The 13,789-nt window shown below is 38.6% G+C and overlaps 1 protein-coding gene across 2 annotated transcripts in view; it reads right to left on the bottom strand.

Annotated features, from left to right (window-relative positions):
• LINGO2 (leucine rich repeat and Ig domain containing 2) overlaps window positions 1-13,789 on the bottom strand; it is a 370,915-nt gene that overhangs the window by 88,092 nt on the left and 269,034 nt on the right. The window contains exons 1-3 of one of the 2 annotated variants that reach the window (XM_055272391.2): window positions 11,164-11,573; window positions 10,447-10,578; window positions 3,240-3,292 (exon numbers count right to left, since the gene is read on the bottom strand). The exons of the other annotated variant lie outside the window; for it this stretch is intronic. The gene's annotated coding sequence lies outside the window, so the exon portion shown is untranslated. Of the gene's footprint in view, window positions 1-3,239; window positions 3,293-10,446; window positions 10,579-11,163; window positions 11,574-13,789 lie in introns of those variants that run through there. 2 annotated transcript variants of the gene reach the window in all.

Consider the following 13,789-nt stretch of genomic DNA (forward strand, 5'->3'; position numbering starts at 1 on the left):
CAGAATTTTCCATTTCTCTGATTATATTAATCATGTGTTATTGTGTATTTTCTACATTTTCAATTAGAGTCTTCAACATATTAATCAGCTATTTTAAATTCCTTATCTGATAATTTAAAAACCTGTGTCACAGAATCAGTCTGATTCTGATGTTTGCATTTTGTCTTCAGACTGTTTTTTCTTGTTTTACTATACACCTTGTAATCTTTTGTTGAAAGTTGGACATGATGTTTCAGGTAATAGGAGCTGAGGTAAATGAACCTTAACCCATAAAAGTTTAATGTTTATCCGGCTAGGAGTTGAACTGTGTTTAATGGTTGCTGTATTTGGGTACCCTAATACAGGAATTTGAAGCCTGTAATTCCTCTAATATCCTTGTTTTTGTCACTTCACTAAGTAGAATCTATGCCTGGCAGTTCTTTCATCTGTAACCTGCTGTTACTATATTGGAATCCTGTTGGTATGGTGGTAAGGTGTAGAGGGGAAATGTTCTATACTCTTATGAACAAATCTCAGTCTTTCAATGGGCTTGTATGTTGTGGTTACGACCTTACAAGTTTTCTTAGCTTCTCCGCAGCCCAGTTGAAACAGGAAAGCTAGAGGATGCTGAAGTCAGAGAAATAAATCTTTCTCCTGGTAGGATAAAGCCTTTTCCTCTGGAGTTGGCATTTGTTATGAAGAATGCTCTTGGCATATTTCACAATGGTAACTCTTCTTCTTCTCCCCTGCCAAAGCCAAGAAGAGATCTTTCCTGGGTTTCTAACATGAGAACCTGGTGAGTTTCCTAGAGATAAAACTTACCAAAGTATGGGGCCCCCTAAGATTATGCTACACAGGAATTTTTTCCTTTAGCTAGTCCATATGCAGCTTCCAACAATCCATCAAATCTACCACTGAAGTTTTTCTACCCATTTATGGTTCCAGTAGCATCTGTCCAGGGAAGCGAATTTCATTTTTGATTCTCTGGATTCACCTTTCTGTTTAGATTCTGGGATAGCAGTTTGCTTTGTATTCTCAATTCTATGAGGAGTCAAAGAAATGTCACCAATTTTTCAGTTTGCTCAGATTTTTCTAGTTTTAAGAACAGGAGTGACGACTTCCAAGCTCTTTACATGTGGGAACTGCAAGTGGAAATGGCCCTTTTTGAGAAATAACCGTGCATTTCTGGTGATACCTTTAAGCAAATCAGCATGATTTTTAAATATTTAAGTACTTTCAGGGCTGCTTCCTACAGTTATGAAGGTTGTGCTCTACAACAAGGACAACCAGGCTAGGAGGCAAAAAGAGGTGGCATCTAGTTTGTACAAAGGTGCCCGGAGGATGGGTGGAGGGTGGGTAACAACTGACCCTGCTTTGCAAGGTGGCGCAAGGGAGGTTGAAGCCCGAGCTCATCAATTCCAACCATTTTATAAAACAATCCAGTGGCTCTTCTTAGCTCAGTTTGTGGGGAACATTCAGAACTGCTCCAAGAATTCCTTCATCTTGTTGAGGCTTTGATGGAACAGGGCCAGTAGCAGAGAGCACTTTCAGATCTTCAGATTTTGCATTAATCTCCAGCCTCACTCTTTGAGAAGGCCAAAGCCTCCTTTTGTAATACCTTTCCTTTATTGTGCCTCCAACTGCCTTATGCTTGCCTGGCTGCCTGGTTTGACAACTTACATTTGTAAGCAACAAGTGAGTTCCAATGTTCCAAAGTCATTGCCTCTTCATGGACATCCTCATTGTTCTGGGGAGCCACATGGTGAATGTGAACTTCAGTTCTGAAGAGTAGGCTTGTGCCAGGCAGCCAGCTTCCCCAATGTGGAGCCAAATGTTGCATCTGAGCAGCATTTGAGCAGCATCTCCCCAGCCCCGACAATGAAATCAGCTCCTTACTAGAGAGTAGGGGATTGGTGACTGTAGACTCTGGTAATGATTCTGGCACTGCACCAGTAGCAGGCAGCCCTCATTTGTTTTGCTGCCTAGCACCAGGGCGAGATCATTGTTTATTATGGCTCAAAGGCAGTAATCATTTCACATAATGTGAGGATTTTTTTCACTCAATTACTTTCATGCTTTGGGCTGATGAGAATAATAATCATGTGTTGATTACCGGTATCTTGACAGATGATGCTCAGAAATGGAGGTCACTGGTTGCTCCTACCCTTTTTTCCCCTTAAACATTCAAGGTTGTGATTTGGAATTTCATTCAGTCACCACTATTACATCCCAAAGTTTCTGATGCTGAGAAGACCAAGACAAAATATTTCTTATAGGGGCCCTCAATTCCTGCAGTCTGCCCTATGGGATAATTTGTGCTGATTTATTTTAAAGAGACAGACATACATAATTCATGTCCTGTGCATTTCGGCTTTTGGCCATTGAAAATACTATCTCTTTTGGCAGCACTTGCAGGAACTAGCTACGATAAACATTTCATACCTCAGTGGACACTCTTTTCTCAGCTAATAGAAGTCTGACTTAAATGTAGACTCCATCATGAGAGGCCTGTATTTAATGATGAATTCAGCTGAGCATTTTTTCCTTCCAAAGCATAAAACAAGCTTATTATCTGTATCAATAGTTGGTTTTTCTCAAAAGGAGTCAAGGTGTGAATGGGCATGAAAAGGAAATTAAATTGAAACTCTTGGTGGTTTCATAGTTGGAGGCCAGTTTAAAACTCAAACTCTAATATCTGCTTTTGAACTAGCCAGAACTGTTAGATCAGAAAGCATACACAGAGGCATCAGGGCTAGGCTTCCCATCCAGAAGGCAGAGAGACAGACAAACCAGAAACTTTTGAAGATATCGGTGCCACTGCTGAGGATGGCTGGGTTCATACTTGTGTAGATTACAGGGGGTTAATATAGTCTACACGTGTAGTGCCAAAGTAGTAATTTAAAAATTCAAATCTCATCAAGCTGCTCTTCTCAAATTCCTTCAATGGTTTTCCATTTCACAGAGGATGAAGACCAAGGAGGCTGCATGATCATTTGGGTCTCCAATGCTTCATCCTCATCCAGTCTCCCGTTGCCTTTCCTTGTTGTGCTCTAGCTACTGAGGCCTTCCTTTGCTTCTCTACAACTGTGCTTTTACCTAAAAGAAACTCCTGTTTATGTTTCAGGATTCATCCTAAATAATACTTCTCCCGGAACTTCTATTTATTCTGGCAAGTTTAAATCCCTTTGTTAAGTGTACTCATGCCCTTTTTGTTGCTAAGATTTCATTACTTGGGTGATTTTTGATGTTTACATACCTACTAGACTGTAAACTCCTTAAAGGCACCTGGATTCCACTTTGCAAATGTATCCACCTAAGGCATAATAGATATTAAATGAGTAAGTTAGTGCAAGTGGTTCTCAAACATTTTGAACATCAGAGTCACCTGGATGGCTTGATAAAGCACAGGTTGCTGGGCCCCTAGAGTTTCTGCTTCATAAAGCTGGGACCAAATAATCTGCATTTCTAAGGAGTTCTGGGATGGTGCTGTAGTCACACTCTGAGAACCATATAATAATGGGAAGTCTTTTCATTACTGCACTACTGCATTCTTACCACGGGGACCCCAAGTTAGAAAGCTTACATTTTGGATCCATCTCTGCAACTAAATGCCTAGAAGTCCTTAAGCAAGTTCTTATATTTTCTTTCAAGTCAGTCAATACATCTTACTGCTTCTTCTTTTTTTGAGGTATCCCCTCCATTCCTTCCCTCTGCCGTTTCTAGATGGAAGCATTGTAACCTCACATTTGAACTACTGTAACCACATCCTTATTCTCTTGGCTACCATTCTCTGCTCCTTGAACTATTCATTTTTTATTGCCAGTTATAAGTGTCTCAGATGTCATTATGACTAAACCTTGACCTTGTCTAAAAATCTTCCTGAAGATCTCAGCATTCAAGGCTTTTTCACAACCTGGATCTCCTATGTGTGTTGCTCACCTCTCCTAAATTTGCATGCAACTCTTCATAGCTTATTGTAGTTATCTAATTGTCCACCTTTCCTGACAGGCTGCCAGTTGTATAGAGGCAAGCACCATGACAGTCTCATCCACTTAACATAAACTTGACCTATGGTTGTTGCATCATAATACATTACTAAACAGATGAAAGTCACTGAACACTATATTTTGCCTCCGGTATAACAGTAACACTGATAACCCTAGAAGCACTTAAATGGATTTACTCTATGCCAGAATTCATCTTCAAATAACTTTACACATATCAATGTATTTAATTATTACACCAAACATCCCCATTTTACAGGTGAGGAAATTGAGGTGTAGAGAAGTAATTTGTCCAAGATCTCGCAAGTGGTGGTTCAAGCATTCAAACCCTGGAATTTGGCTGTAAGAGTTCATTATCTTACCTACCATGACTGAGACATAGTCCAAATAATGCCTAAAATTACCTGAAGCACTAACAATCTCTTGTGTACCAGTTTATTGAACTACATATAATCACAAAAAATTATTCAGCACCTTTTATTTGTAGGGAGCTACGGCAAATACTGGGGAAGCAAACATGGATGGAATACAGCAGGAAAGGTGCAAGTCTGTCTAATCCTACAGGTGGAGGCAGACAACCCATGTTTCACCACTTTATTAGCAATGTGACCTTGGGCAAGTTACTCAACCTTTCTGTGTTCCGTTTCTTTAAAATGGGGAAAATAAAACATTTTACAAACTTTCTGGCAGGATTAAATGCGAGGTGGTATATAAAGTATTTAGCACAATGACAAACACATCATGTCTACTTAGTAGATAAGAGCTATCATTCTAGCTCTGCCTTTGAGGAGCTTCCCATATATTCATCAGGAGACAGGAATTGGTAGTGATGCTCTTGGATTAAGAATTTAGCTACCATAAATTTTTGCCTCAATATGTCCAAGATGAAATCTCATGTGTCCAGGGTTGGCCCCAAAAGTATATAGGAGTGGTGGGTAATATCCAATTAAAGAGGAAATCAAACCTAAATGTCATAAAATGATTCACAAATGGAGGTTTTTTCTTGACCACTCACTTATTTGTTATTTATTTAGCAGGTGTCAGAAACTGTGCTAGGCACCAAGATTTCAAAGAAAATAGTGTTTGTCTTTTTTCTCTCAAAACTGTTTTCATCACTCATACTATATTTGAACTTCTGTTATGGACTCCCTTGACCAGTGTTTTAAGAAAGATTATGAAGCTAAGTTTAGGCTTATATGGAATACATACCAAAGAGCTTATATTGAACAGAATTAGAAGGCTTGGGGTCGGTAGACTTTTAACGTAGCTTTTCCACAACTAGGCAGGTGCAATGCAGTCATATAAAATCTATGTTTCATCGATTCTCATCTTTCACTTTCGCAGCTTTTCAAGCTACTCTACCTGTCATAGCAACAGCGTTACATCATGATGAGTTGGTAGGATATTACGGACATCTACAGTATAAAAGGTGGAAGTAGGATTTAGGTTTCTATATATGCTGTATTTGCTCATATACAAATGTATATACATAACACCCACAGAAGATCATAACAATATACATAATCATTGAAATTAACATCTGTATATACACAGTTGTCTTTGTATCTTCAGGAGGTTGTTTCCAGGACCCCCATGGATACCAAAACCAGAAGATGCTCAAGTACTGTATAAAAAATGGCATAGTATTTGCATATAACCTACGCATATCCTTCCATGTCTCTAGATTACTTGTAACACTAAAACAATATAAATGTCATGCAAATTGTTATACTGTATTTGTGTTTTTTGTTGTATTTTTTGTTTTCTTTTTGAATATTTTTGATGAGCAGTTGGTTGAATCCATGGATGAGAATCCGCAGATATGGGGGGCTGCCTACACTCATATAGGGAAAGCATATATATAAGTATACAGACACACACAAGCACACATTTGTAATCATCCAAAATTCACCTCTTCTGAGCCTATGGAACCAATTTAATCTTGGTGCAGCAGGCCCCAAGGCAAACATCAAACACTGCACAGACAACTGCTTATTGGGTACTTACTAGGAAGGCTCACAGGAACTTTCAGAAATAGGACAGGTAGGCCTAGATGAGAGTGAGTGTATAAAAGACCATCTATGCAGAGAATTTCAGCATTGCGTCTTTCTCCCTGTGAAGAAATCTGCTTAATTCATATTTTGTTTTATGGCATTTAAATATCAAAAAATAAGGTCCCTTTAAGAAGCCAAGTGATAAGACAGTTTTTCATCTAGGACAGTGATTTTCAAACTTTAGTGCATATTATCATCACTGGAGGCTAGTATAAAATGCAAGGTCAGATCCACAGATCATTTCTTGGGCGTGGGATCCAGGAATCTGAATTTTAACAAGTATACCCCTGTTGTGCTGCCTTTGATCTGTGGCCAATATATTGAGAAACACTAAGGTGTAAATTAAAAACAGGCAGGGTACTTCTCAGAGCTATCGGATAACAGAAAGGAGAACGAAGATGCAAGGCTTGTTGATCTGTTTGGCTGGAGAGAGCGTTAAGCCACTTTGATATTGAGAGGCAGGTGGGGAAATTTAGCACTCTGAGTACCACCAGCAGGAGCAGCTATGAAAGGAACCACATTTATAATATAAAGAACTGTCAAAAATAAAATGAAGGAGATGATGTCAGTAGCTATAAAAAGTGACCTGAAATAGGCAATAACAGATACGTTAAGTAATTTGAGATAGTCAAAACTAGTAATTAGTCAAAACTAATAAAAACTATGAAAATTGCTAGCTGTTTTAGAAATTAAAGATAAATTTCATAGGGTGCTGAGATTATATAAAATAACATGTGGGGAGTTCTTAGAATAGTTTCTGGCATGTACAAATTCTTCAACTGTTGTATATATTATTATTAACGTGCAATTATATAACTTTGAAAGCATTTGTTGGTTGGATCAAGGTTATAGGTTAGAGAACAAAACTTAAAAGGCACAATAATTCCATAGTCCCTAGAGAAATAGGAAGATTCCTACTGAAGGAGAGGACAGTTCAAGTGAAGAGCATAAGAAAATGAATCTGGAATCCCAGAAATCAGAAAAGGTGAGGCAAGGCCACCAGAGATCAGAATACAGAAGTAAAGCTGATCCCCAAGGAGAAGGTATTCTGACTTGTAAAGAGCTTCCATAGACTTCAGACAGTAATTGGCTATCACTGATGATTCAGGTAAAGCCAAAAATTATAGGGAAGAATCAAACACTGCACAGACAAGTGCTTATTAATAGAATGTGAGAACTTAGGCACAAATATTCAACACTAACTTGGAACATGAGATAACACTTCTTAAGTGAGGCCATTTCTGAGATTTTGAGATAGCAAAGTATAAAACGAAGTGTATACTTACTTTTATGTCAATATATTTTTATCACAATGTAGTTTTTAATAAATTTAATATTTATGTGTTGACTAACAAGTCAACACCCTATGCAATTAACTCCGAAAAAGTTTTACAAAATTCCTAACAAAAGGTTACTGTTGCACCACAAAGATGAAATTTTAAAAGGCCCAGAGACACTTCACTCCCTTATAAGCTAAATATCTGGCAATCCCAAATGCGTAAAATGGCTTGGAAGTGGGAAATAAAGCATTGAGTAGCCAACACTTATTAAGTGTCTAACAGCAGATATTAAGTGTCTGCTCCAGGACCTGGTATCACAGCATTTGCAGTAATGCACCATCCTTTCAGTTTGAGTGAGTTACTCAGATATTTTCTCAGAAGCTAATTAATCTTATTTGAAATAAAATTCTAACATGTTGTAACCCTACCATAAACAGCAGACTACAATGTAGCTTAAGGTGGTACAATTAAGAGCAAAAAGCGACAGGGAGTAATCCAATGATGAAGGAAATGGAAAAACAAAGCAGACAAAGATTCAAAATGAGACTCTGAAGTCATTTAAGTAAATCTTCTATTCACTTGCATACCATTGACAAATTGCTGAACTCCCCAAGGCCACATTGCACTTTGAGAGAAAGAGGTAGCAAGAGATACAGATATGAGAGAGAGAGAGAGACTTCCTGAGAACAAGGATTTAAATGATACAATCATATACTTTTCCAATTCTAATATTGATTCTATAATAATTAATGGAGTCGATTAATGAGGCTTTATAGTGTTAGGTTAAGCTTTCCTCATATCCAAGCTTCTCCTTGGCTGTAAATGAGCCTTCAAAATGGGAGAAACACGAATCTTCCTGGAGGCCAAGACTATATAAAGATGTGATTTCTCTGATATATTAAAAATTTCAATGGTGGGCTTGTGTTAGCTTTGGAGATACTCACTAAATAAAATGGGACCATCCACCATGTTTAACCTTGTTTTGCATATATTAAGCAGTCTCTGTTTATACCCACTTCAGTAGAAAAACAGGATGGTCTGTTTTTTTTTTTTTTTTTTTTTTACGATTTTTAAAAATTTATTTAACATTGACATAATTACATTTATGGGTTACAATATGTTTTGATCTATGTTTACATTGTGGAATGATGAAATCAATCTAAATGAATCCATCATCTTACAAACTTAAATTGCTAAAAAGCTGATGGATTTTGATGGCATCAGATTGCTTTGGTAGGAATCTAGGATCTGCCACTTAACTTGCTGTGTGACCTTAGCTACTTCTCAAACTCACTTTCCTCATCTTTAAAGTGGGGACAATCTGGTGTCTGCCACACAACATTGCTTTTGGGGTGAGATTAGTTGAGATAATTATGATCTGCTGGATCCGTGTCGGCTAAGCCGATTATTGTTTGTCCAGGACTGATTGGGAATACCTGGGAGACTTCTGCCAGCTCCCTTTCAGTGCTGTATGGCAGCAAGCTGTCCAGAACACACACTCAGCTATCAAAGGAAAACAAATCATTACAGAGAGATATTAGTATTCTATTCTTAAACTGTTGGGTAAAACCACGCTTCACCATAATGCTCCAAATCCTCCTTAAAATACCTTCAATCTGGTGTGTTATTGTGACAGCCAACGGTGTGCCAGGCAGGCAGTACCTATTAAAAGTTGTTTGGAGATTAGAGCTCAGAGAACAGCTGGGTACCTTTGTTACCAGCAGTCTGCTGACTCAAAATGAGGGGGAAAAAAAGCCTCACTGGGATGAAGAGAGCAAAGAAAAACCGCAGAGCTGGGGGGAAAATAAAAACAGCTTTGGCCTTTGAAAACAGATTGCTCTGCTGTCCTGTCATGAAGTAGGTATACGGGCATTCACAATTCCACACAGGATCTAACTCAAGTCTTAAAAAAAAAAAAACACAACATGATAAAAACCCAGGTCCAGGTGCAGGCTGTTTTCTCTTGGTACTTGGTTTGAGGAAGCATTTGTTGCTCTATTATGAAAGCGCACACACTGCCTGCCCTCGCTGCCCAGCACCCCCTTCAGTCTCCGTGACTATAGGAATGCTGATCACAGATGGGCTCCCACTGCCTTAGCAGAGGGGGATTCCTGTCTTTGTCAACAGTACATACGATTCACATAACTAACCGCTCATGCCTTATGATTCCAGGCAATCAATGGTGAATCTAGTTACAGCTTAAGAGAACCAGGTGCCAGAAATATCTTCCATCTCTCAGTGCCTTTGGGCATTCTCATTCAGTACTAAAAGCAGCTTGACAAAGGAGGCAACATAAATGCTTTTAGTCCCTTTTACAGATGAAAACACTGAGACTCAACATGTTCGAACAACCTGCCAATCGTCCGAGAACTAGTTGGTGACAGACCAGGAAATCTCGGAATGAAAACCTATAACCCATGAGTGAGCATACACTGACATAGATCCTGCCAGAAACACTCTCCACATTTTCACCCCATGACAATGGACACTGTCCCTGAAAAGTTCTACTAGACCCAAACCAAAGTAGACGGTGCCGCATCAGGGAAACAGTGTGCAACAGAAGGGATACAATTTTAAAATAAAAAAGTTTTCCATCAGGCTTCTGCCTTCTTTTGTCTGAGAAAGATTTGTGCCTGAAAGTTTTAGGAGACAGCATCCCAGTCAGCTTCATTCTTTCTCTGATAATTTATCCATATGCAATCCTTGCGGCTCTCAAATCAGATGAGAAATGTGCTAGAATACTAGAAAACATGGTGAAGACACAAGCCAGTACTGTTTGTTGCGGCTAATACAAAGCCTGCAACCCTCTGCATTTGCTCCTATGATCCCTTTACTTATTTATGTTGTGTTAGTTGTGTATGTGAATTGTGCCTTCCATTCCCTTTGCAAATGTTCAGTGGGCTTGCACAGTGTGTTACACTAAATAGGTGTGCATGAATTCTTTTAACAAATCTCACTGAATTCCTATAGCTTGTCTTCAGAATTATACATGTTAAGTTCCAGAGTCAAAAGAAGCTCAGTGATGGGGGTGGGGCAAGAGTCAGTACCCTCTGAAATGGGAGCATGTTGGAGATACTGTAGCAAATGCTAGGAGGGGATCCCTTATTAGCAGTCATCAAAGGTTCTTACCCACTTGCACCGGCCTGCCGTTCTGCCCTACTGAAACCCGTGCAGGAGGGAACCATCAACAGCTTTAGCTGGAGGGAAGGGGAGGCATAGCAGTAGGAGTAGAAATTGCCACGGTATAGTTGTAAAAGGCTACTGGAAAGTAAATACACCAAAATGTCAGTTAGGTAATTTCATCATGTACTGACGCGTTCTCTCCTAGTTTTTTTATATTCTGAGGATGGGTTACTTTTATAATGGCAAAAAAAAAAATTACTTCAAAATTTTTGCAGTGTTTCTATTCTGCCCCAATTTAATACCATCCTTACAAAGCTCACATCATGTGTGAAATTTATTAAAAAGTATAACCAGGATAATCTGCTAAATTCATTAGGAAGACAGAAGATTTGGCTGACTTCAGTGAGTTTGGAGTGAATGCAACCCAAGTCATAGGGTTCATAGTTTACTTGAAGGACATTTGTTCAGTAAACAAGGATTTCCCACCCCCCACACCCCAGTCCATCCCTTTCCAGTGGGCCCTTGTGCGTTTTATTTTTGTAAACACAACTTCAATATCACCCTCTTTAAGAAGGGGCTGTTCATTTCTATGAACTTCTGTAGGTCTCCCTTCTAAGAGATGCCTTAGCGAAGCTTCATGTGCTCTGGAGGTCTCGGGCCGTCCTCCCTGTGTAGGAGGCTTCCTCCTAAGTGAATTAGCTTCATTTCCCGTTTTCATTCTACCGTAAACCTGTGAGGTGTTTGTTTCCTGGGGCCAGGGCTTGCTGGGGCGTTCAGCTGCCTGTACACCAGCTGCCGCTCTGCTCCCCAGTGTGCATCTTGTAACAACGCAGCTCCTTTGCTGGTTGTTCACTAGGTAGAGGGGAAGCTGTGAAGAGCAGAAGAAAGCTGATTATTCATTTTCTTTCTTTTCGGAATTCTGCTTTGGGATCTTGTTGCCTCTTAGAATGTTTCCCGAGAAGCCCATTCTATTTAGCTGTGTTGCTAGGGAGCATTTTCTGTCAATTTTCCAAAATGTGTATATTCCAGGCAGTTAGTTGGAGGTTTCGCACATACTCTAGTTAGGAAAGCTCAGCCTGGCTTTTGTGTCCCAGAAGCCCAGAATTTCAGCAACTCACAAAGAACTCAAATATCCTTATGTGTGATATTTGAAGGTTAGGGCTTTGCAAGTCAGCCTAGAAAACGAGGATAATATCTCTTGGCCGTAGAACAAACTGAAAACTCATTCCATTCTGGCTTGGAGAACAAGGATTTCTCTCTCAGAACAAGTTCTCAGGGATGATAGCTAATGACCTGTCATGTTTTTCTTATGATTTCAAAAAACTAAGCTAAAATTGCTACTTATTTATATAAATTATAAATGTGAAATATATTATTTAATTATTAAATTATTTAAGCTTACTTCTTAAATTGCTTTTCTTCAGAGACACCTTTTTGTTTCCTCTCACTTGTTTGACCTCAGTCTTTAGAAGCAAACCAAAATACCATTTCAGGTAGATCAGTTAGCAATTGCTAATAAAGTGTGAGTTGCAGATTTTGAGTGTATAGAGTAACTATCTAGCTATGCACACTGTGTAGATGAGAAGTATCTATCACTGTGTCCTTTCTCCATTCCGCAGCTCTTGCAAACCACAGAACTGACAATATCCATGCAACTCCTTAACTAATGTGCCTGTTTGGATATTCAAATACTTCCTAAAAAACCAAAAATTATGCATTAGTTTGCAGCACCTGCACTCTAGAAAAATCAGCCCTCAGGGTCTTTTGGTACAATGGTATGGAGTTGCTTTTATTTTCCTAGCTTTTGTCAGCATACTGCTACTCAGTTGATAAGTGTTCTTTCTGTTTTATGATTTATGCTTCAGAGGGATTTGTATAGGCAAAATAGATAAAGCCATATATTTCCTTATAGGACATATTTTAAATGACATTAACTTTGAATTCAGAACCTGTGCTCAACTGTGGGTATCAATGCCTTCCTCAGAACAATTCAATAAATAATTTCAAGGGCACCGTCTCATTTGTGAAGGTCTTTTACAGTTAATATGACTACCTCAGACAATTATATACTGTAGCATACCAGAAGCAGTATTGTAATAGAATCCAGTGTTATTAACTGTGAAATGTAATAGTGGAATTTTTGATAAATGTAACAATTTGATAATTAGCCACACATGCTATTATCCATTCCATATTCACATAATTGGTAAATGTTATGCAGTTTTGTCTTCAGTGAAAACATTTAAGTATCTTGTTGACTTTCATTTCAGAGAAAACATTTTTAAAATTCTAGGAATGTCTTAGGGCACTAGACTTGAAGTGAAATACTTGTCTTTTGAGCATACAGAGCTGACATCATTGTAGGGGTATGCTGAAAATATATTATGTATTTTATGTATTTTTAGTAGAAAGGTGTTATATGAATGTGAAAGCTCCTAATTAGCTTTTGTAAATACTCTATAGCTATGAATTCCTTTTTAAACAAGGACGAAATGAGGACAGCAGAAATGTGCACACATACACACACACACACACACAAATGCTAATATAATACTGACTCATCAGGCAGTTGACATGATGTGGTCATTCAATACCTAGCCTCTAGTTTTAAAAAATTATTGTTGGAATAGTAGACAGGAATATAGATTATTTAGCAAGTGCTTTGAGATTTAGGAAGCATCTCTACAGAATGCCAAGAAAGAGTTAAAGAATTTAAATGAGACCTGAAGGAGTTTTCTACTGGTGAGGCAGCAATTATATTAGAAGCCAAACCATCACATTAAGGACTATTTTGCTTTGTGTTCACCATTTGTAGGTGAAAAGGGAATCTTTTGGAAGAGAAAAAGAACAGCACATCATGTAGAAATGTAGAAACATTGTGCTGTTCACAATCTTGTTTCCAATAATCAGCTAATTTTTTTTTTACTAAAAGCGAAAGGATACATGAGCACTGCACATCATGGGAAAGGAGAGGTGTCATCAGAACAGGCTGCAGACACACATCCAGGGTATAGTTAGCTGGATTATTGTGGGTCCTGGTTGGTCAAACCATGGTTGCCAGGAAAACCAGGAAGATTTAAGTTATCAATCTAGTTCTAGTAGACCTATGACTGAGGGCATTAATCTGTCTAGAGGGGAGAGTTTTCAGTCAATGGAGGCAATAATTTTAGGCAAAAATGTTTCCACCAGAAAAGCCCAAAGGAAAAGTGTTGCTTTGGGAAATATGCAAAGAATTAAAGGGACAAGACTTTAGCCCAAAGATTGGTGCAGCCTAACCTGAGTTGACTCATAAGTCCATGATTCAATGGAGGACAGTAGTTCATTTTTAGTAGCCTAGTGAAATATCTAA

The sequence above is a fragment of the Symphalangus syndactylus genome, chromosome 3 (genome assembly GCF_028878055.3).
Source record: "Symphalangus syndactylus isolate Jambi chromosome 3, NHGRI_mSymSyn1-v2.1_pri, whole genome shotgun sequence".
NCBI classification, from domain to species: Eukaryota; Metazoa; Chordata; class Mammalia; order Primates; family Hylobatidae; genus Symphalangus; species Symphalangus syndactylus.